We start from the raw sequence: 23,009 nt of genomic DNA, 5'->3' as shown, positions 1-23,009 counted from the left end.
CATGCACTGGAAGAATAAAAGTGCAATTTTGAAAATTCGATAAACAAACAAGACTGCACGGACATTTCCCAACAGGATATATATTAATGCTTGAATGATGCACTGGGTAGCAGTATACCGCACCCAGGATCTCTGCCAGGGGGGGGGGGGGGGGTTGACAGTTTGCCAATACCATCTAAACAGCACTAATTTCGATTTCTTCACGGGAAATTGTTAAAAAAATGTGCTTTTTGCGAGTGTGCAGATGATTGCGCCTCTTACATCTTAGTTGCAGTACTCAAATGCGTAAGGAAAGAAAAGGGGTTAAACAAAAGGGGGGGTTAAGTCGGCCTCAGGGGGGGGGTTCCAACCTCCGAATCCCCCCCCCCCCATCGGTGTGCCACTGCTGGGTAGCTAGAGTAATACTATAACAATTGTTTGTGACCAAAGCAATAAGTAAAAAGGAGCTGCACTCACAAATAGTAACTTCAAAGGTCTTGTACATCCAAACCAAAATGTCCGCACTGCATTGATTGCCTGCTCAGCTGAGTACTTCTTTGTCACTCCCTGCATGTTAACGCACAGTCAAGGCTATAGTGCAGCAGTTTTCACCTGACACACAACACATGCACATCTAGACAGGCACAGGCAGAAAACTTTCTGAAAACACCAACTGTGACATTGGACGATGCATGACCACACTGCAAATCAAGATCGGAGAGTTCAGTAGGTGGTGTCTAGTTGCATATTCAAGTTTTCTTCACAAATAGCATGGGAGGCAGTAGTACAGAAGCGGCAAGAGCTAGTAGTGCCACCGAAAAAGTGACATTGTGCATTACAAGGCCGTTTTGTACCTTAATACGTGAGCACTGTGCCTCCTGCTGCTAGCAGATAGAAAATGTTGATCCCCCAACATCTGCAGCGCTCCTTTCGGCAAAGAGAGGAAGCCCGAACAGAATTGTAGTCAGCTCGCTCTGTACGCAGATGGTGCTGTTGAGACACTTATCTATATTTCAACCGTAGCTTGAGCCATGTTTTTTCTTGCATGTAAGCATTCTTTACTGTAATTGAATTATGTGTATTTAATAAGAATTGACTATCTGTTTTTGAACAATATATAAATGGTTGAGCTTTGTGATTATAACCATTCTTTATATAGTTGCTGCGCGCTTGTGCTTGTATGTATATAACCTTCATTGCAATTCTTTCTTAAAAACTCGATGCTTCTCTCTCCTGATATCACTATATTTTGCATTTCATTGTTTTTGGATGCTGCAGAAAAGTTGAGTGATAGCACTTGGAAGCTCATTTATTTTTCCCAACAAAATGCACTTTGTATGAGGTTTTAATGAGGGCTCATCATTAGCACTAGCATCTGTGCGTTCTGATTTTGGAATTATATGCAATTTGGTTTTCATTGTGCAGGGTCAAAGCATTCATCCTGTCCAATAACTACCAAGGATGACAAGTCACGCAAAGGACACCTCCACCACTGTGATCACTGTGACTATAAAACTAGAAAACCATGCGATCTAAGAGCACACTATTAGGGTCCACACAGGTGAGCATCCTTTTCAATGCCCTTTCTGCTCTTGCAGCTTTTCATGCAGATCCCGCCTTATTATTCATTTGCGCATTCATGCAGGTGACAAGCCATTTCAGTGCCCTTCATGCTCTCAGTGCTTCTCAAAAAAGGGCACTCTTGACACACACCTGCGTGTCCACACTGGTGAGCGGCCGTATAAATGCCATTTGTGCCCACAGAGCTTCTCACACAGAAACGCTCTAAAGCATCATTTGCGCGCCCACTTGGGCGTGCGGCCCTATCAGTGCCCCTCGTGCCCTCGGACTTTTGTGCATGGGACCCAACTGAATGCTCACCTACGCATCCACACGGGTGAGCGGCCATATCAGTGCCCCTCATGCCCTCACACTTTCATGCAGAGGAGTCATCTGACCGTTCACCTACGCATCCACTCAGGCGAGCGACCATACCGCTGCGCCATCTGCTCCAAGTCCTTTGTGCGGTCTAGTACCTTGAACAAACATAAGAAAACACAGCATTGTGACAACCCTGAGTAAGTCACCAGCCCTGTAGGTGTGCATCACTTATTAGGCAGAGTCTAAAATTGTGAATCTACATGCCTGCCCAATATGCTGCATGGCATTGTGGTGCATCAGGAAGCAAGTGTTGATATGTCTTTATATGTTTAACTGCCAAGCCACTCCACGAGATATTTCGGCATAATCTAACAAGCTGCAGGGAGAGTGGGCTAATATTGCTTTCATTTATGGAAGGTATCCATTCATGTGTCGGCATAACAAATTGAGAAGCGATCATCCCTCAACTTTGCCTTCAAATCCCTACTGTTTTGATAAGTTCTGTTATCCCAGTTGGGATAAGTTCTGAATGTTAGGCCTATCATTGGGACTTGATGGTCTTCTCCAATTGTACTGCTGCCTAAATGAACATTCTTGTTAGTTGAATGGCCCCTCACCAGGTTTGGGTATCCCTAACAAACGAACATGGTGGATTTGTTGTGCAGTAACATTTATTCAGCAAACTATGAAACCATTCCACATCACGAAAACAGCTCAAATTTTAAATGAAAGCCTGTGTGTCCTTCTTCTGGAGGGGCCCTGCACTGAGGTTGGAAACGAAGGTGACACACGTAAAGTCCTCACCAGTCACATTCAGTGTCTGATTTCTTGGACTTCCTAGGGACTGCAATAACGTCGAAAAATTATGCAGTCCGAAAAATCGATCTCTGGCTTTTACTGCCTTTAAGGGCTCAAATTTCCACAACCAAGTCCGAAATTGCTCTGAAGGCCTGCCAGTACACCTATTTGGTGTTTGTGCTTGTACTGTGACAGGAAAAGCGGATGTGCACCTGTATCATTAAGGAACGCATACATCCCCTCTGTGACAGTGGCCCTTTTATAATCTAGGTATGCTTCACCGCAATACTTTGCGTAGGTTTGATTGCATAACGTTTCTGTCCTGCGGCAAAGCTGACTTTTTGGGAATCGGCATTACGCAACGAGACTTGCTATGCTTTCCACGCTACGAAGCTATCGGTAGGGATGATGAAATTGGAGTCTGTGCCATTTCTCACAGCAGTGGATCCTTTCTTTAAAGACATGGCAAACACGGCAAAATAAGGATCCTGGGGGCTCGTGATTTATACATGTGATTTGGTTCATTGTATCGGTTATCGGAGAAGGCCAGAAAGAAATGGGACTTGCAGACACTAGTAGAGGTAAAGGGGAGTGCTTATGTTAGCAGTGAAGCTTGCCTTCTAGCAACATAGTAACCTCACATTTCAGTTCCTTTCATCTCCTCTAATTACGAACCAGCTTTAAAGATTATTGTGGTGAAATGCTCCCCAAACAGATCTTGACAAGTTCCAATGTCTAAGCAAAATTTCCGATAGGGCCTATTGGGAGGTGCTTTAAGAGGTGCGTACAGGTGTGCACGGAAAAGCTGGCTGCACATAGTTTTTATCCTGGACCAAGTATAATTTTTCTTCAGCTGCGAAGCTTTCTTTCTGATAAACCCGTATAGATTTCCTTTCGAGTTTTGTGCTACAGTCAGGTGGATGACACCTTTTTCGTTTATTTTTATTAGGTGTTGAAGGGGCCCTGTAACACTTTTTGAACATAGTAAAGAAAACATTGCTGATCTGTAGAAGAGGCTCCTGTGAACATGTGGGCCAAATATAATTGCAGTATAGGCAGCAGGGAATTTTGATTGTCATGTGAAAATCTGGGAATAATTGCTCTTCCCTCCACTACGTCGTCATGCTGCGTTATCTCAAGCAGCTAGATCACCAATGGCTATTGGCCGCTTTTGTGATCGCGTCAACATTCTCAGTACTAATACTATAATTACTTATTTTGAATTGAATAAATGAAATATATATATATATATTGTCACGAGCCTCGAGAAGTAGTCGTGAAGGTTTAATAACCCGTAGAGCAGCTGACTCTCGGAAGACGCGACCGTCGGGGCTGGCTCGAGCCGAGAAGAGACGCGCGGTCTTCTTTCTTCTCTTGGGCTCGACCCACTCTTGCCCTCGACCCACTACCTACAGGTGGCATTATCCCCCCTTTCGAACAAAAGCATCGCTTCGATGCTAAAAAAAAAAGTACGCGTAGAAGACGAAGAAGAAGGCAGGCAAAGCGAAAGTACACAAGAAAAAGTAGCCGTCACGCCGGCACAGTCAATGAACGAAGAAGCAATCTCCCAAAGATAAATGAAAAATAGAAATAAAGAAGGGAATGAGAGAAAAAAAAATGTGGTTGATCCCTCTTATATAGGAATCGGTATAGAACACGAAAGTGAAACGTGTCTTCACAGAAGTAGTGTAATGTTTATTGCACATTGATATATAATGTCTATTGGTGTTTTGTGGCTAAAGCGCCCTTAGGCGTTGATGCACCCACGCTGACGCCTGGTGGCACGTCTCCTCCATCACGACTACCAACGTCGATGACCATGAGCAACCGTCGTGCAAATGGAAGCTGCACTACGCTGCACACGCTAGCACAACGCGAAAGACGAAGCACGTAACTGACACACTAATACAACGCGCAAGACAAAGCACGTAACTGAATCGTCACCGAGTCAAATCAGCGCGTACAGCGCGTCGTAATTGCAGCCTCCGCGATCAACTTCAGAAACATTTTCAGAGCTAATTGCGGAGGCCACGCTCCGCTGTGCTGAGTACGGTGAACGCCACCTAAGTGGCGTTGGTAGTGCTTCTTGATGCCAGCGTCCCTTCGAATGCTGGCATCGAGGCGTCGTAGTGCTGAGACCACCGAAGCGTTCACTGTCGGTGCGCGTTAGTGTCATAATGCAGTACTTCTCTTTTCTGCTCGTAGGCGGCGGCACCGCCCCGAGCAAGAGCGCGGGTACACGGAGGAGTGTTAGATATATAAGGCGCGTCTGTGTAGCTCTCTGCAAATGCGTTTGTGGCGCAATGGGTTAAACGCTCGGCGATCTATCGTCGTGGACCGAGAGGTCGTGGGTTCGATTTCCAAATTTTGCATGTTTGTGGAACTTTTTCTTCTGGTTTCTTTCTTTGTATTATGTTCTATGACGTATTTCCGTGACGGAAATACGTCAGTGAAGTCTTGGTGGACCCCGGCATAAAACACTTTCGTGTTAAAAAAACGAAAACAAAAAAAGTTACGGACGCGCAATGTACGGCTTCATGCGCACAACATGAACTATGTCTGAGCTCGGTTGTCTTTGTGTCCTACTCCGTGTCTGCGATGATGTGTCCGGAACTACTTCGTAGTTTACGTCACTGACGCGGCGGAGCACCTTATACGGACCGAAATACCGGCTCAGCAGCTTTTCACAGAGGCCACGACGGCGAACGGGGGTCCACACCCAAACTTGGTCCCCGGGGTTGTAGGACACGTCCCTGTGGCGGATGTTGTAGCGTCGTGCATCTGCCTGCTGCTGCTGGCCGATATGCAGCCGCGCGAGCTGCCGAGCTTCTTCAGCACGCTCTGCAAATTCCTCGGCGTCAGTTGTCGATAGGTCAGCGTCTTGACACGGCAGCATAGCGTCCAATATATATATATATATATACTGCGATCTTCATCTTTGCACTGCCGGTCTATAAACAGTTCCATAGCTGTGCCAGCTGCACGTGGACTCTGAGATAGCAATGGTGTGCTGTGTAGTGTTGTCTACCATGGCCAACTTGTGGTGCCGCAACAAGCCCTCTCGCCACCGAGACACTCAATTTTTGGGCAAGACACTGCTGGAGACGAAAGGAGAGAGAAAGCCACTCATCGGTGCAATAACTACGTCTAACGCCACTTTTACTTGAAGGATCCCAGAAAAAGATGGCGCCATTGAGGAAATGTAATTTAATAGTTAGGTCATTCTGCGTTTAGTTAGAAAAGTCTTTCAGGGCCCCTTTAATCCTCTCGAACATGGAAAGTACTCAGATACGACTAGTATGTGGGTGCCTTCTTTTGGAGCTATAGAGTCTTTGCAAGTCGTCAAGAGCTTATGAGTGCGCTCGTAAAAGAACCTGTGTTTGTCATTTTGTTATTTTCTAATTGTTTCTAAAGAAAACACCTTGAAACACTTATTTATCACTTTAGCATGACTAAGTACTTTTTTTTTCTCTTGAAGTGTACGGTTTCACTGTGCTATGGTATTCACCTTAGTGAACATGGATCCATAGAAAAACATGATTTTAAATTATGATCCTCTGCATCAATACCAGGTAGTACAGTCGAATCTCGATGATATGAATCTCATGGGGTCACGAAAAATATTCTTATTAGCCGAAATTCGTATCATCGAAACACAATTAAAACTAGCTAAATTAGAGTCGGAGGTGAACTCACTCAGGAACACGCACGTAAAAAGCATTTACAGTATAGATCACTTACAACGTAACCGTTTATAGTGCAGAACTGGCTACAACGCGGCCTTTCCCGGCTCCCGTTTACCCTCCCATAGAACTCCATGTATATGCATACCGCTTACAGTGCAGCCGCGTGAGACGAAATACCGGTTATAATGCAGCTTCCGCGGGAAAATCTCGCCGACAAGGGTGGTAGGGAGCATGCTTCTCAACAAGGTGCGCCCACCGATGGGAGAGGAGATCAACGAGGGCGATGCGGAGGAGCATGAGACGTGGTGCATGAGTCCAAGGGCGATCGTCGCTGCGCGCCGTATGTGCGAGTGAAAGCGCACCTTTCGTGCGGGAGACACGCGCCTTCACGGAGAGCGAACGCACAGCGGAAAGCAAACGTGACTTCCGTCGCGCAAAAGGCCGTGGGGGTATGGGAGAGAGGGAGGGGGGGGGGCGACGCTGTGCTGCCGCACCAAATGCGTATCTTGCAACCGGGCGCAAGGGTAACTGGCGACGCAATCTCCCACGCGAAAGGAGCAAAGCGGGAAGGCAGCGCGGGAGAGAGGGAAGGAGGGAGGGGGTGGCTTCTACTCTGCCAACAAATGCGTTCTTCTACTTTGCGCCTGTGCCGGCTGTCGGTGTTGTCGCACGCACCGTATCTTGAAAGCGATCTCCACACGGCTCTGACCTTTGTATACGCTGTGCTTACGCCGTTCAGTTTCCATTGAAGCGATACACCGCACCAACCTTCGCTCGCTGCGGTGGCCGCGCTTCCCCACGCCTGTGTGGGGAAAAGCACAAAAGCAAGAAAAGCGCCACCGATTCAAACTCTTCACGCCCAGTCGCGGCCTCCGCGCTGTCTGGCGCCGCGTCCGTGCCTCCGCACCAAAAGAGAAAGGGAGAAAGCGCGTGACTTCGCGCTCTTCTCTTTCGCGGCCGTCGGTGGGGGGGCGTTTATTCGTATCAACCGACGCGAGTCGAAAATCGATTGGTAACAACCGTTCTCTAGCACGTTGCAAAGTAATAGGGCTCGGCCGGGACCAAAGAAAATTCGTATCATCCGGAAATTTGTATTAGCCATGATCGTATCATCGAGATTCCACTGTACCTCATTCATATTAATGATTTTTCCACACAATCAGTTTGTATATATCTAAATGAATTAAGGTGCTCTCAAGCTGAAGAATCAAGATCCATTGATTCAAACTGTCATGGTATCTGATACTCTCTTTTTTATGCTGCGGATTGTGTGAGGACATTGTGCAAGGACATTTTGCTGGCATGTGGACTTTTATTGAGTGATATCATGCAATGTTTCATAAGCTGTCATAAAACTTACACCTGTAGGAACACAAATGCTGCTTTGTCATTGAGGAGATTGCGGTGCCCGAGGACTGTTAGGTGTTATACTTCATTTCACAAGTACCTTGCAGCACTGCCAAAAGTACAAGTCATACACAGGCAATATCCTTCCCCAGCAGTATGTAGTTCTGGGCATAACTGGCTGATTATTGGCCGCACTAGAGAGTTTAGTTTTTGCTCGCTACATGATATGGCACAGCGATATGTGACATGTTATGGCCTGTGGGGTCTCACATGTGCTCTTGGGACAAAGGAACGACACATAGTAGTGCAAACAATCAAAAGGGCATTTATTGCACCTTTCATACACTAATACATGCTAGCCGAATTACAACCAATAGAACATTCACACGGGCGCGCGACAAATCAAGGAAGTCCGACTCACCGCGACCCGATAGCGAGCGAATACGTTCGCCCCTGCTATGACACCATCGCCTAGTCGTTCGCGTGTACAGTCACGCGAACGGTGGCGCGCTCGAACGATCCGTGTTCGTCCATACCGGTGTCCCGCTCTAAGCCTCGCGCGACGGTCGCGCGAAGCGGGCCGGCGCACGCGCGAAGCCTTCGTGCGTGTTGGTCGCCGATCCCCAGCCAAAGAGAGAGCGCCTCCGACCTTTTTCTCCCAAGTGACCCCGGCGTTTCGGTGGCGTTAGCATCGCGACACTAGCGCCATCTCTCGCAACGCGCCGCAACCACCGCCGGTAGCCACGCAGAGAAGCCGGACTACAGGAGACATGCGGGGAAAACAACATCAGGGGACGCGTGAGAGTCGCGCATTCCCACATCCCCCCAACCTTAAATCACTACACATACGCCGGCGAAACATGTCACAAGGCCTATCAACGCACGCGTCGCGAACAAAAGTTAGTACATGCGACAGTGGCGCCGCCGAGTAAATGTCCACGCATTATCCACAACGTGCGAGCCGACATTGACTCTGGGGTTCACCGCTGGCATCCGTTGGTCACAGCACCACGTCTGCAGATTCGATGGCACGACTCCAGCCCAGGACTCCGGAAACGGCGACGCAGAAGTCGGCACGAGCAAGCGTCGCTCGCGCCCTGCCGACTAGAGCCGGAGTAGCCGTTGGTGACTGCCAGCTCTTTTCCCATCCGCCGAGGGTTGCGAGCCGGACATTGGCGGCCGCCGAAGTCGCTGCGCCGAATTGACCACAGGCATCTCCAAAGCCTGGGGTAGCTCGATTGTAGTCCGGGGCAGCAGCGCTGACGATGTGCAGGTGACAGCAAACCAGGGGTGACTCCGCTCACGCTGCGTACACTCAACGCACTCGACAAACACTAAAGTAGTGCAAGGGAGAGGAATTCGGCATACGCATCGACCACGTGGTACGATGTTCAATTCGGCTAGCAAAAATTTCGGGTGGCATTTCAGATGCTAAGTTCACGTGAACAAAGCTTGCTTTCTTGAGTCGAACGAGTAATTTCAATTCGTGCGAGGCGAACTAATGAGGGAAGCAGTGTGCGACACCTCAACACCACGGTCCACCAGGTTGTGTCCCTCCACGTGCGATAGGCGGCTTCGTAAAGCCTTAGGCCTAATGCGTCGCTATCCTGACCACAACCGGCATCCAAAAAAAAATTCATCACCCAAAATGGGCACAACAGGCAGCCGCGAGGAGATGTTAGCTCTGTGAGGTGGTCCTACCCCGCTCGGTGCACACAGCATCCGAGTTGACTGCGCCCACCGTCCCAGACAGTGTCGGAGCGCCCGGTGCCAGGCCGCAATACCAGTCAGCCCGTAGCGGCACCCGTGGCCCGCGGCCACCCGGCTCCCTGAGCCTCGACTTCCGAAGTCAAAGATATAGAAGAAGCTATTTACATAAGAAATTCGGACCACCCACGAGGCTTCCGTACTCACTCGCTTCAGGCTTGCCAATGCTCCGCGGGCGCTAGGCCTCGCTCTCCCAGGATGCAGACCACGTGGCTCTCGTACCGACGAGTGTACTTCAAAACACTCGCGAAAAGGCTTAGCATGTCGAAAAGTTCAAACACGCTACAGCAACCGTCGCCTCGCTCAAGAAAGCACACCGCCAACACTAGCGATCAAAATCCACGCTAGGACTACGCTTCGGTTGAAACATTTCGAACCGAGCAAAGCTGTTAAAATTATCGTCCGATGCCCCAAGAGGTCCACGTTGGGCAGCCAGATGTGGGGTCTCACATGTGCTCTTGGGACAAAGGAACGACACATAGTAGTGCAAACAATCAAAAGGGCATTTATTGCACCTTTCATACACTAATACATGCTAGCCGAATTACAACCAATAGAACATTCACACGGGCGCGCGACAAATCAAGGAAGTCCGACTCACCGCGACCCGATAGCGAGCGAATACGTTCGCCCCTGCTATGACACCATCGCCTAGTCGTTCGCGTGTACAGTCACGCGAACGGTGGCGCGCTCGAACGATCCGTGTTCGTCCATACCGGTGTCCCGCTCTAAGCCTCGCGCGACGGTCGCGCGAAGCGGGCCGGCGCACGCGCGAAGCCTTCGTGCGTGTTGGTCGCCGATCCCCAGCCAAAGAGAGAGCGCTTCATTTTTCACAAGTTACCTGCAGGCACTGCCAAAAGTACATAGTCCTACACAGGCATAGCCTTCCCCAGCCGTATGTATTCTGGGGCATAACTGGGCTGATTATTGGCCGCACTAGAGAGTTTAGTTTTTGCTCGCTACATGATATGGCACAGCGATATGTGACATGTTATGGCCTTTGCGCATGCACATCGTATACCGAGAATTACTGTAGTAGTTACTGCCGGTAACCGTAACATGCACCCTAACCGTGATCACTTATAGAAACATGACAGCACGCATACAGCGCCGACTACCCGCTTCTATCCGAATTCGCACTTTTCATTGGCTGTCCACCTTGTCTGCAAGAAACAAGGGGCAATATCCGTCATTGCCAAGTCTCATCTCAAGCCGAGGTCAACGGGTTAGGTATGTTTTGTCGTAATTATTGAGATCGGCATTGCTAGAACTACAGACACAGCACTGAGCCGTAAAACTGATTTGATTTCTAGTTAGCAGATGGCGCAACAATATTAGCATTGGTGATGCGTCGACGATACGGAATGCTATAAAGGCGTAATTGTTCACTCCATCATGAATTTACAGTAGAATCTCGTTGATACGATCTTCGTGGGAACCAGAAAATAAAACGTATCATCGATAAATCCTATAATCCAAAGCAAGGTCCAAAGAGTAAGAAAACAGACTTACTTGGTGAAAAACTCGCTAGAAAAGCTTCGCGTGATGTCGAGTGATACTGCTCCACATAACACGTATGTTTTACGGAGCACTGTCACTCATCACTGAAGGGGCAGCTCTCATTGGTCGCCGCTCGCGGCTTGTTTGCTGCAGCGGCGCAGGGCAATTTAAATCGATCCTGGACCGATCCCTCCCGCGGCACGAATTCTTGTGTCGCTTCTGTGTCGTGCATTTTTCCGTTAGTGTGGCTGGCCCTTAACATGTTTTTCGTGGGTCGTTGGAATGTAATTTAATCAATTACACTTAAATACGAAGCTACGAGTTTCAGAAATACCAGTTCGCATTCGTATTATCCAATTTCAGGTGAAAACGCTGATTGTTTTCGCATTTATCGGCGAAATGCGAAAACATTTTTTTGCGTCAATCCGCCGACCATGGAGAATTTACCGACAGGATGCCAAGGAGATGCTGAGCAGATGACACAGCATCTATGAGCACATCTCAAGGGGATTGGTCAAGAATTCATGTTTCCACAGTGCTGCAAGAAACTACAGAGATAGAGCATAGTACTTTCTGACATTTCGACCACTGCAGCAGGAGGCGAATGAGACATTTCATATTCAGCTCCCATCAGTAACATAGTGATTGTATTTTTCTTGAAAGAGGCTGTGCATTTAGTATTGTGCCTTGCGGCTGGTGTGAGAGGTTCATTATTGGCTACACTTTTGTTCCCTACTTTCTCTGCCTACATGTTTATCACTAGTAGATGAGGAACGCTATATTCGCAACCTCACTGTATAGGATTTGCAGGATGTATAATAGCTTTTGTTAGTGGGTGCACCTTTGGGAATTTTCTTTCATGTGTGTGACTGGTACTTCCAGTTGATGTTCTTTGGGCATGAAAAGATGTGATCTGTTCTGTTCATCCCACACTTATTGCCTTTTGTGTGTATAAGTCTTCATTTGGCATCTTCTTTTTTTGTTTCTCTGAGCCATGGGATTGTGTTCATGTAAGGAAGCGTTCTTTTACAACAGCTGAATGACCTGCTTTCTCTAAGAATTGACGCTGTCTTTTCTGGAGGACTGTATCAATCATAGTGCTCGATGAGTGCATTGCTAATGTTGTATTTATTTTGTTTGCACTTATAACGATAACCTCTGTTGTAATCATTTCTTAATAAACATAACCTTTTTGCTTTTTACTTTTATAGTCTCCTCAGCATTTTATTCTCTTTGATGCTTCAATAAAATATTAGTGATGGCACTTGTAAGTTTTATTTCTTATTGCCGTTGAGTGTCTTTGCTATGACTTAATCGTCATCAATTTAATATGTGAGCCAGTTCTTAAGTTCCATGTGTATTGTTTTTTCATTCCTACATTGGTTCATCTAAGACACTGGCAATTTCGTCACCACTGCTGTTCCATCTTTCACTGATACAGAGCTCATACGAATGTTTGAATAACTTGAAAAGCCTTTAGTCTGAAAACCACATTTTCAAGGCCTTACATGTCTTAAAATATTTATGGGCCCCTAAGATACTTTAATATTAATTTTATGTAAACATTTGCTGAATGAATATTCAGGCTTGGAGAGACTCACCAAAAATATGTGAGGACTGTAAAAAACTCTTAGTATCTTTGTTCTGAAAGTGCCTTTAAAATCTTATTGCTGCTTTATTATGTGTATCTATCCTAGTGCACAACAGAAAAATGTATTTCACCCAATCTCATGATGGAATTGTTTCCAGTGTCTAGCACCAAATTCTGTTTTGATGACTGTGTAGTGAGTCTTACGTCCTGGTCACGGTTAACACCTGATGGCTCTCAAACACTTGGGGAATGGTCTGCTTGTAACCAGAGTGACTGAAATGTATAATAGCATACTGTACTTGGAAATTGTCAGTGACCGTCTTGCTATTTAATGTGATAAATGTGACCATCAAAGGAACTCTTCGTATACCAAATAATGTTTTAGGTTTTTTTGGTAATGCAAATTTGAGCTGGAGTTGTTTAATGCAAATTCGAGCTGGAGTTGTTTAAAAAGAGTTCGGTTAGCCTGCACTAGTTCTTGTTTGACCTCTTAGAGAACAACACAATATATATCGAACAATTTATCCTTAGTTGCGAGCAGGTAAGCCAGGAAGAAGTGTTCAATCTTAAACTTGCGATTACTGTGAAGGACCTAAAGTCTGTTGTTGGAAAATTTGAATATTTTGCCTTGTATGTGCATTAAAACGTAATTGCCATGTTTAAAATAACAATTTATCTAATCGCTGAATAGAGCATGATCCTTGAAAGTCATTTGAAATGGGTACGTATGTATCCTCCAAGCCAGCGTGAATCCTGGTGTAATATCGATATGAAGTTCAACTTTGACGGAGGCATGCAAATGTGTCAGCAGTTCAAAAGATAATTGTACGAGAAGCTGGAGCAATCTGTCTCTCCTGTTTTTCGATTTGGAGACGGGATCTCGAATGGCACTTCTGCCAGTCTGCAATAGCTAACTTCTTGAGCAGCAATATTGATTGATATCATTGGTGTGATGTTCGAAAACTCTAAATACTCGCTGTGCATGGCTCACAGTTCTTGCACCATGGCAGTAATAAATTTGTTGGTATGAACCTAGCTGGTATGAATTGCAGCGGTCTGGAGACAACACATTAACTGTGCATGATAGAAAAACATAACAGGAAACATGTTAGGCCAAGCAGCACATGAATACTTAAACCAGTGGTCCTCAAATGGGGGTCCGCGAAGACATTTTTGTGGGCCCACGAAACTCACTCCTGGAAACAAACAGAAAAAGCAACAAAAAAAGTGTGCGAATATTCTAAAATCTTGCAATATTCGATCGGATACGAATATTCAAATAAAATTGAAAATTTTGGTGACTGTGCGGTATCAAACATGGTTTTTAGCGTTTGTTTTTAATCTAAGAATATTGGGGCGAGATACCGCTCAGTTTTGTGATAACTTCGTGCTGCTGGTGAAATTTTGCCTGTAAAGCACACATACCCACTAAGCGCCTTAACTCTGCGGGAAAGCCTGCCTCTTAGCAAGGGGCACCGGTTTGAAAACAGTGAGAGTCTTTCATTATGATTTTTTTTTTTTTCGTTTTTGCAGCGCCACCCCCAATTCTGAACTTATTGCCTGACAGCAACTGCAATGAATGACGAATGAAACAAAGCCAAATGCCTGCGAGTTTACGAGCATTTGATGCGGTCCAGGTTGGCATGTACAGTTAGTGGGAATTACTCAATTTTCCAAGTTCACATGAGCCGAGTACACAGTGTTTTAGTGTAATGGCTTACTAGTCTAGTTTTGTAACATTGACAATGTTATTGCATGTTCCGACATATCAAATTAACCCAATCAGCTAATAAATGCATGAGGATATTGTCACGTACGAGTTTGTGCCGCTGTGGACAAAATGACGTTGGGAGGTGAAGAGGAGGTTGAAGTGTCTCGAAGATCGGTCGATGGTGTTACCTTGGCTACTGAGCTACAACCTTGTAATTGTATATATTCTAAATACATATATTTTCTCCCTGTAGCATTTTGGTGGAGGTGTGGGTACCAGTGGGTACTACGGCAGTGGCGGGAGATGTGACCGACCCGGGAGCAAGCAAAGCAAATTGGCCTGTCATCCAGTGTTCGCCATTATTCCATATCTGATTCAATATTCGAAGATTAAGTATTCGATTCGTATTCGAAAATGTTGATATTCGCACACCCCTCAAACAAAAGGGGGAAAAAATTGCATGTTTTATTGGAGGCCAGTTTATTCTTGACTCATTCCCAGTTCCAGGACCTACTCTCGGAACTGCCACAGCAATCTGCACAAGATAATTCATCAAAAAAAAAAAAGACATCACGATGTTCGTTGCCAATTTTGTTCGCCAAAAAGAAAATACATAAACCTTTGACCCCCCCATCTTGTCACTGCAAAGGGTCCCCCAAACCAGTCATCCTCGCTTCTCGTCCATCCCAAGACTGTCCGTTTCCTCAACGACTCATGGAAACGAGGCGCAGTGAAGGAAAATTGGCAAGACCATGTAGGCGCACGTCGCTTTTACGTATTTCGCTGAGAAATGGCCAGTTCTAGCTTAGTGCGCTGAAACTAATGCAAACGTGCGAACGCAATCTGCTGCACAATTCTACAGCAGAATTTTTAATTATTCAGTGATTAATTAGAAACACCTCTCCATGCAAGCAAGCGGCCGGTTCGCTAGTCTAATTTTTTATCAATTATCAAACAAGAGCTGCGGAATCCAGCAATACATGTTGTATCAGACCAGCAACAATCTGCATAAGGCCAATAGGACCTATAAGTCTAATAGAGAAACTAGTACACACGCAACACTGCTTGTATGAGACTAATAAGTATAATACACAGGGCCTATTGGTCTTACAGGTAAATCAGTACGACTAATAGAAATGTCTATTGGTCTAACACTGACACGTATACATGTTTATTTCACCGGTGGCCGCTTTCCACCGGCTAACAAATGTTAAACGTTATCGCTCGGCGCAGGACGCGCCTGTATCGGAAGTTTCTAGAACGTTATCGATGCTTCTTTCCGTTGCCTGTTTTCACCTACGTTTATGTTATCTGATTGTATGACCGACGCGAATTGTCTAGAACTTTCTGGAAGAAACTTCGGGTACCAGGGATTAATCTGGAACATTCGATGACTCATGTATAAAAGCCGACGCGTTTCGCCGCTGATCAGATTTTCGACGATCGCCGACTGTGTTCCCCGCTATCGTTGTGCTTTGAGTGTAGCTTGCTTTTGTGGGCACAGGTTTGCCCAATAAAGAATCGGTTTTGTCATACACAGTTTTACGACTGTTTTCTTCAGCGTCACTACTACGTGACATCTGGTGGAGATGCTTTTGTGTCCATGCAGCGGACGCCCCCGAAAAGCCGTGATCCAAGCCCGAACCCCGAAGAGAGTACCAACGTTGTCCCGGAGCATCGAGCTAGTCTCAGGCTACAAAACCAACCCCCGGAGTTCGGACTTCTTCCCGAGAAGACTACAGCGATCAAGGTCAAGCCAACGACCCCAATGGCAGCCCCAGCGTCCCCCATCGTGCTGCAACAACCTCGGGAGCCACCGACCTTCCGTGGACCATCTGCTGAAGATCCTGAAACCTGGCTGGAGACATACGATAGGACAGCGACCTTCAACAAATGGAGCGATGACGACAAGCTGCACCATGTCTATTTTTCGTTAGATGACGCTGCTCGGACCTGGTTTGAGAACAGAGAGAATAGGTCCCTGGTGACATGGGACCTATTTCGTGAGAACTTCGTGAGAACCTTCACGAGTGTCGTACGAAAGGAAAGGGCTGAAGTTCTCTTAGAAACCAGAGTTCAATTGCCGAACGAGAACATCGCGATCTTCACGGACGAGATGACTCGCCTCTTCTGCCATGCCGACCCCGACATGTCTGAAGAAAAGAAAGTTCGGTTCTTGATGCGAGGTGTCAAGGAGCAACTATTCGCAGGATTGATGCGCAACCCACCCAAGACTGTCGCAGAATTTGCTTCGGAGGCCACAACGATCAAGAAGACACTTGAAATGCGCGCCAGGCAATACAACCGCCGTGCCCTAGCCAACTACGCCGAAGCTCAAGCGCTAGGCGCCGACGGCCTTGCGAGAGACGATCAGAGCGGTCGTACGGGAAGAGTTACAGTATATCCAAGGTCGCCGCCTCAGGTGGCCTGGATCGCTGACATAGTTAAGGAAGAGGTTCAGCTGTCACTGGAAGTGCCAGAAGTTCCGGCATCGCCTCAACCAAAACCGGAAGCGATGACCTATGCCGCCGTCGCCCGCCGTCAAGGAACCCCTCCGCGCTCGCGCCAGGGCCCCGTAACGCTACAGTTCTGTCGTCCACCGCCGCCGCCGCCACCAGCACGCCCGCCCGTCGCCCAGCGCCGCTACCCGAGAAAGACAGACATTTGGCGCGCCCCCGACCACCACCCGCTCTGTTATCACTGAGGGGAAGCCGGCCATGTCTACCGCCGATGCCCATACCGCGAGATGGGCCTACGAGGGTTCGCCGTCAACGCGCCACGTCCACAGCTTGGCGAGCGGCCATGTGATATCGCCGACTACATCGCCGGAACGCAATGGAGACCCCGACGTCGATCGCGTTCGCCATCGCCGGGACGTTACCTGTCGCCGCAGCGCCGACCATACACCATGGCCCAGCCCGGGACCGTCCGTGAGCCCTCATCCGGGAAACTGAAGGCAGCAACCGATGGAGGTGAGGTTGCTGTACGACGCAATGCCGAAGATCCTCCGCCGCCCACGAAGAAGATTCGCGAATTATCACGACGAGGTATCAGCACGCCGCCTGGAAAGAGCCTTGAAGACAACACTTCGCTGCCGCAAGAAGACCGGCCGACGCGACGTAGCAGCAGCGGAGCAAGCCGACGCAGCCGTGATCCGACGCCACGACTTAACCGCAATGCCAGACGACGGTCTACCGACTTAGACGTGCTAATCGATGGTCATAGTGTCACCGCTCTCGTCGACACTGGAGCCGACTATTCTGTCTTCAGTGGCCCGTTCGCCGCCAAGTTGAAGAAGGTGAAAATGGCCTGGCAAGGACCCGATATCCGGACAGCGGGAGGCCACCTAATAACGCCGGCTGGAATCTGCACAGCGCGAGTCACGGTAAACAACCGCAGTTACCCGGCGAGCTTCGTAATCCTGCAGCACTGCACCAGGGATGTCATCCTAGGCACGGACTTTCTAAATCAACACGGTGCAGTCATCGACTTAAGGTCCAAGTCGATAACGCTTTCAACGCACAACGCGATACCACCGGATACAAGCATAAGTTACCATGCCTTGAATGTGCTTGAAGAACAAGTCACCGTTCCGCCTCGCTCCAGCGTAATGATTTCCGTCGGTACCGAAGTGCCTGCAGACATGGAGGGCGTCATCGAGGGCGATCATCACTTACTGCTCGACCGTGAAATTTGCGTCGCTAGAGGCATAGCTGAGCTACGTGCAGGGAAAGCAAGGGTGATGCTCACGAACTTCAGCCACGAATACAAGCACATTAACAAAGGCACCACGGTCGCCTACATCGACGAAATAGTACAAGCCAGCAGTGCTTTCGCCTTCACGGATTCCAGTGCACCTGCAACGACGACTATAGTACCTGAACCAACTTTCGACGTCAATCAGAACCTTCCCAGGCATAAGAAAGGACAACTAAAAGTTCTGCTCCTGCAATACAAGGACTGCTTCTCGTCGTCGTCAAAAGTTCGACAAACCCCTGTCGCCAAGCACCGCATCATAACCGACGAAAATGTTCGTTCACTCCGTCAGAGCCCGTACCGAGTTTCGGCGCGCGAACGCGAGGCCATAAGGCAACAAGTCGACGAAATGCTACGCGACGACATCATCCAGCCGTCCAAGAGTCCGTGGGCGTCCCCCGTGGTGTTAGTGAAGAAGAAGGATGGAACCCTACGTTTCTGCGTCGATTATCGTCGCCTCAACAAGATCACGAAGAAGGACGTATACCCACTCCCACGGATTGACGACGCCTTGGATCGACTCTACAACGCAAAGTATTTTTCGTCGATGGACCTCAAAACCGGCTACTGGCAAATCGAAGTCGACGAGAGGGACCGGGAGAAGACTGCCTTTATAACACCAGACGGACTGTTCGAGTTCAAGGTCATGCCGTTTGGTCTTTGCTCGGCACCTGCGACTTTCCAACGCGTCATGGATACAGTACTGGCAGGCTTGAAGTGGCAGACTTGCCTCGTCTATTTGGACGACGTCGTTGTGTTTGCCTCAAGCTTCGAAGAACACCTGCGGCGCCTTAAAACAGTTCTTCAAGCAATCAAAACCTCCGGACTCACGTTAAAGCCAGAAAAGTGCCGCTTCGCATATGAGGAGCTCTTGTTTTTGGGCCACGTCATCAACAAGTCTGGAGTGCGCCCCGACCCTCAGAAAACTGCGGCCATTTCCAACTTTCCTCCGCCCGCCGACAAGAAGGCCGTGCGTAGATTTCTTGGACTGTGCGCCTATTACATGCGCTTCGTCAAGGACTTTTCACGGATCGCCGAGCCACTGACGTACCTCACGAAGGCCGACGTCGAGTTCAAGTGGGAGACGCCGCAAGTCGAAGCATTTGAAGAACTGAAGCGACGCCTGCAATCGCCGCCCATACTTGCGCATTTCGACGAAAACGCCGATACCGAAGTCCACACCGACGCAAGCAGCGTAGGACTCGGCGCCGTGCTTGTGCAGAGGACTGACGGACTAGAAAGGGTCGTAAGTTACGCTAGCCGGTCGCTATCGAAGGCGGAAGCAAATTATTCCACAACAGAAAAGGAGTGCCTCGCCATCATCTGGGCTACATCAAAGTTTCGTCCCTACCTCTATGGCAGGCCCTTTAAAGTTGTGAGCGACCACCACGCCTTGTGTTGGCTAGCTAACTTGAAGGATCCTTAGGTCGCCTCGCACGATGGAGTCTTAGACTTCAAGCATTCGACATCACCGTCGTTTACAAGTCCGGGCGAAAGCACTCTGACGCCGATTGTTTGTCTCGCGCCCCCGTCGAACCGCCGCCACAAGACGACCAGGATGACGACACTTTCTTGGGACCCATCAGTGCCGACGAATTCGCCGAACAACAACGAGCCGACCCGGAACTAAGGAGCCTTGTAGACTACCTGGAAGGCAAGACCGTCATTGTGCCGAAGGTGTTCAGGCGAGGATTGGCGTCGTTTTTCTTGCAAAACGACATTCTCCTAAAGAAGAACTTCTCGCCTCTCCGAGCCAACTACCTCCTCGTGGTACCCTCAGCATTGCGTCCAGAGGTTCTGCAAGCTCTCCATGACGACCCAACGGCTGGACATCTCGGTTTTTCACGCACTCTCGCGAGGATACAAGAAAAATACTACTGGCCTCGCCTCTCTGCCGACGTCGCCCATTACGTAAGGACATGCCGAGACTGTCAGCGACGCAAAACACCGCCGACAAGGCCAGCCGGACTTCTACAGCCAATCGAGCCACCTCGCCGACCGTTCCAGCAGATCGGGATGGACTTACTGGGGCCTTTTCCGACGTCGACGTCCGGGAATAAATGGATCGTCGTCGCTACGGACTACCTCACCCGCTACGCCGAAACAAAAGCCTTGCCCAAAGGCAGTGCCGCCGAGGTAGCCCGATTCTTCGTTGAGAACATCCTCCTGCGCCACGGTGCCCCAGAAGTCCTCATCACCGACAGAGGTACGGCCTTCACGGCTGAACTAACTCAAGCCATCCTGCGCTATAGCCAGACAAGCCATCGCCGGACCACCGCCTACCACCCGCAGACGAATGGCCTCACCGAGCGCCTAAATAAGACCATCGCCGACATGCTGGCAATGTACGTCGACGTCGAACACAAGACGTGGGATGCCATCCTTCCGTACGTGTCCTTCGCATACAACACGGCCATGCAAGAAACGACGCACATGGCGCCGTTCAACCTGGTCTACGGAAGGAAACCGGCAACGACGCTTGACGCCATGCTACCGGATGTCTCCGACGAAGAAAATCTCGACGTTGCCACCTATTTGCAGCGTGCCGAAGAAGGTCGACAGCTCGCCCGCCTGCGCATCAAGAACCAGCAGAGAACCGACAGCCGACACTACAATCTTCGACGACGCTACGTCGAGTACCAGCCCGGAGACCGTGTTTGGGTCTGGACTCCGATACGCCGACGAGGACTTAGCGAGAAACTCTTACGTCGCTATTTCGGACCATATAAGATCATCCGACGTATTGGCGCACTGGACTATGAGGTCGTGCCAGACGGCATTTCGCAATCACAGCGGCGCCGCGCACGACCTGAAGTCATCCACGTGGTGCGTCTTAAGCCTTTCTACGCCCGCTGACGAACTTAGGTCCTTTGTTGCTTTGTTATTTTTGTCCCTTTCTGTACGCGTGGTTTTGTTTTCGCTTTCGTGTTTGTAGCATCGAGACGATGCTTTTTAAGGGGAGGGTATTGACACGTATACATGTTTATCTTGCACCGGTGGCCGCTTTCCACCGGCTAACAAATGTTCAACGTTATCGCTCGGCGCAGGACGCGCCTGTATCGGAAGTTTCTAGAACGTTATCGATGCTTCTTTTCGTTGCCTGTTTTCACCGACGCTTATGTTATCTGATTGTGTGACCGACGCGAATTGTCTAGAACTTTCTGGAAGACACGCGGGCATCAGGGAATAATCTGGAACCTTCGATGACTCAGGTATAAAAGCCGACGCGTCTCGCCGCTGATCAGATTTCGACGACCGCCGACTGTGTTCGCCGCTTTCGTTGTGCTTCGAGTGTAGCTTGCTTTTGTGGGCACAGGTTCGCCCAATAAACAACCAGTTTCGTCATACACAGTTTTACGACTGTTTCCTTCAGCGTCACTACTACGTGACAGTATCATAAGCATTTTATCCCCAATATCACAAAAGAAAGCTTCATTACAACTAAAAATTCACGCTTTTAATATATGTAAAAATATTCTCTAAACGTAGCGAGAATACCAATAACACGGTTATTAAATTATGCATATATCGTTTTTTTTTCAAAGCCACATAACTATAGAATATGCATGTCACAGGTTGCACGTTTAAGTGAACCGGGGAGCCGTTCAAATGAACCGGTTCATTTCAGTGAGCTGAGCCGTTCCGAGCCGCTCACTGAAGTGAGCCGTTTTGCCCATCTCTACAGAGGACCGAATCAAAGGACGAAGCCGTTGGTTTCAAAGAGCAGAACGAGACATTTAATACACACGTCATGAAGGCAAGTAGGAGAAATAAATTGAAGAACAGAGGAAATGAATAGAGAGGAAGGCACAATTACAATCCAAGTTAGACAACACACAGAGCTAGGGCTAGGCATAGGTGACAGCGCGAGGAACAGTTCGATGTGGAAGGGTGGTGGTAAGGCGACGAAAGAAGGGCGTTCGTCTCACCAACTGGATGACGGGCTGGTCGACGACTGGGTAGAGCGCTCGATCGCATCGGCTCCGGCTCGCGGAGGGGACACAGGCAGCTGGCGGCACGTGAAGAGCGAGGCGGCGTTCTCGCCAGGCAGCTGGGCGCAAACTCGGGCCCGTGGCCCGACAGCTCGATCGCTGCTTACAGACGCTGGAGCTCGCCGGTCTCAAGTAGCAGTCTGTGACCGAGTGGAGTGGCGATGCCCAGGAAGGCAGGCGGCTCGGCAGCACGGGCAGACGGCGGCGGCGTTCTGGCCGGGCAGCTGGTTGTGGAACTCGGGCCCGTAGCCCGACAGCTCTCGTTCTGCCCACGGGCGCAGACGCTCGCCGGCCTCGGGCAGCAGTTCCCGAACGGATGGAGTAGCGACGCCCAGGAATGGATTGGCAGGAGGCCCCGGCTGGGTGAAGTCCTGGTGGCTCGGGTCCGGAACCCGACGGCCGTCTTCAACCCCCGATCCGGTGGCCGACCTTCTCCTGGTGCCGCTTCTGGAACTCCCCTCTCCGTGTGCTCTAGGAGCGGCTATGCTTACCCTTTCTCGAGGTAAGCTGTATGAATGGTCCTCAGGCCACTTGTCACCGCTGAGGGCGGTACACAGGAAGAATGTGCAAGCGTCTCATTGCCCACCTCATCCTCCTCGAGGTCACTGCCTATGCACCCTGTTGCCCAGTGCGTCGGGCTTTTTGGAGGAACCTTTGCCTGTTTATGTGACGAGCTGTTGCTAGCACGGGTGCGCATGCGTGCCTCGATCTCATTTATAGCTGCCTGCTCCTTCTCTATATCTATGTTTTCACTGCGGTCCATCTTAGGACCGATACTACCCTTTTTGCAGCCCGCCGGACCTTCATTCTCATTTTCTCGCTGCGCGTTTAACTCTAAACGAAAGACCGCGACGGCGTTCGAGGCAGTCACTGGAGAGAGATTTCAAAACGTCGTGTCTGGAGCGCGTGTCAAACGCTCGCTCGATCGAGCTTGCATGCGACTCCAGCTCGCGAATCTCTCTCAGTGCTCGTGCCCTTTCCGCCTCCGCTACCTTGATACG

At 49.1% G+C, this 23,009-nt stretch overlaps 2 protein-coding genes across 2 annotated transcripts in view; one reads left to right on the top strand and one right to left on the bottom strand.

The window, feature by feature from the left end:
- LOC119454348 (zinc finger protein 135-like) overlaps window positions 1-23,009 on the top strand; it is a 267,008-nt gene that overhangs the window by 62,463 nt on the left and 181,536 nt on the right. The gene's annotated exons all lie outside the window — the stretch shown is intronic.
- LOC119453730 (gastrula zinc finger protein XlCGF49.1-like) overlaps window positions 1-23,009 on the bottom strand; it is a 219,249-nt gene that overhangs the window by 100,874 nt on the left and 95,366 nt on the right. The gene's annotated exons all lie outside the window — the stretch shown is intronic.

This window comes from Dermacentor silvarum, chromosome 5 (genome assembly GCF_013339745.2).
Source record: "Dermacentor silvarum isolate Dsil-2018 chromosome 5, BIME_Dsil_1.4, whole genome shotgun sequence".
Taxonomy (NCBI): Eukaryota; Metazoa; Arthropoda; class Arachnida; order Ixodida; family Ixodidae; genus Dermacentor; species Dermacentor silvarum.
This window is presented reverse-complemented; position numbering and strand designations above follow the sequence as displayed.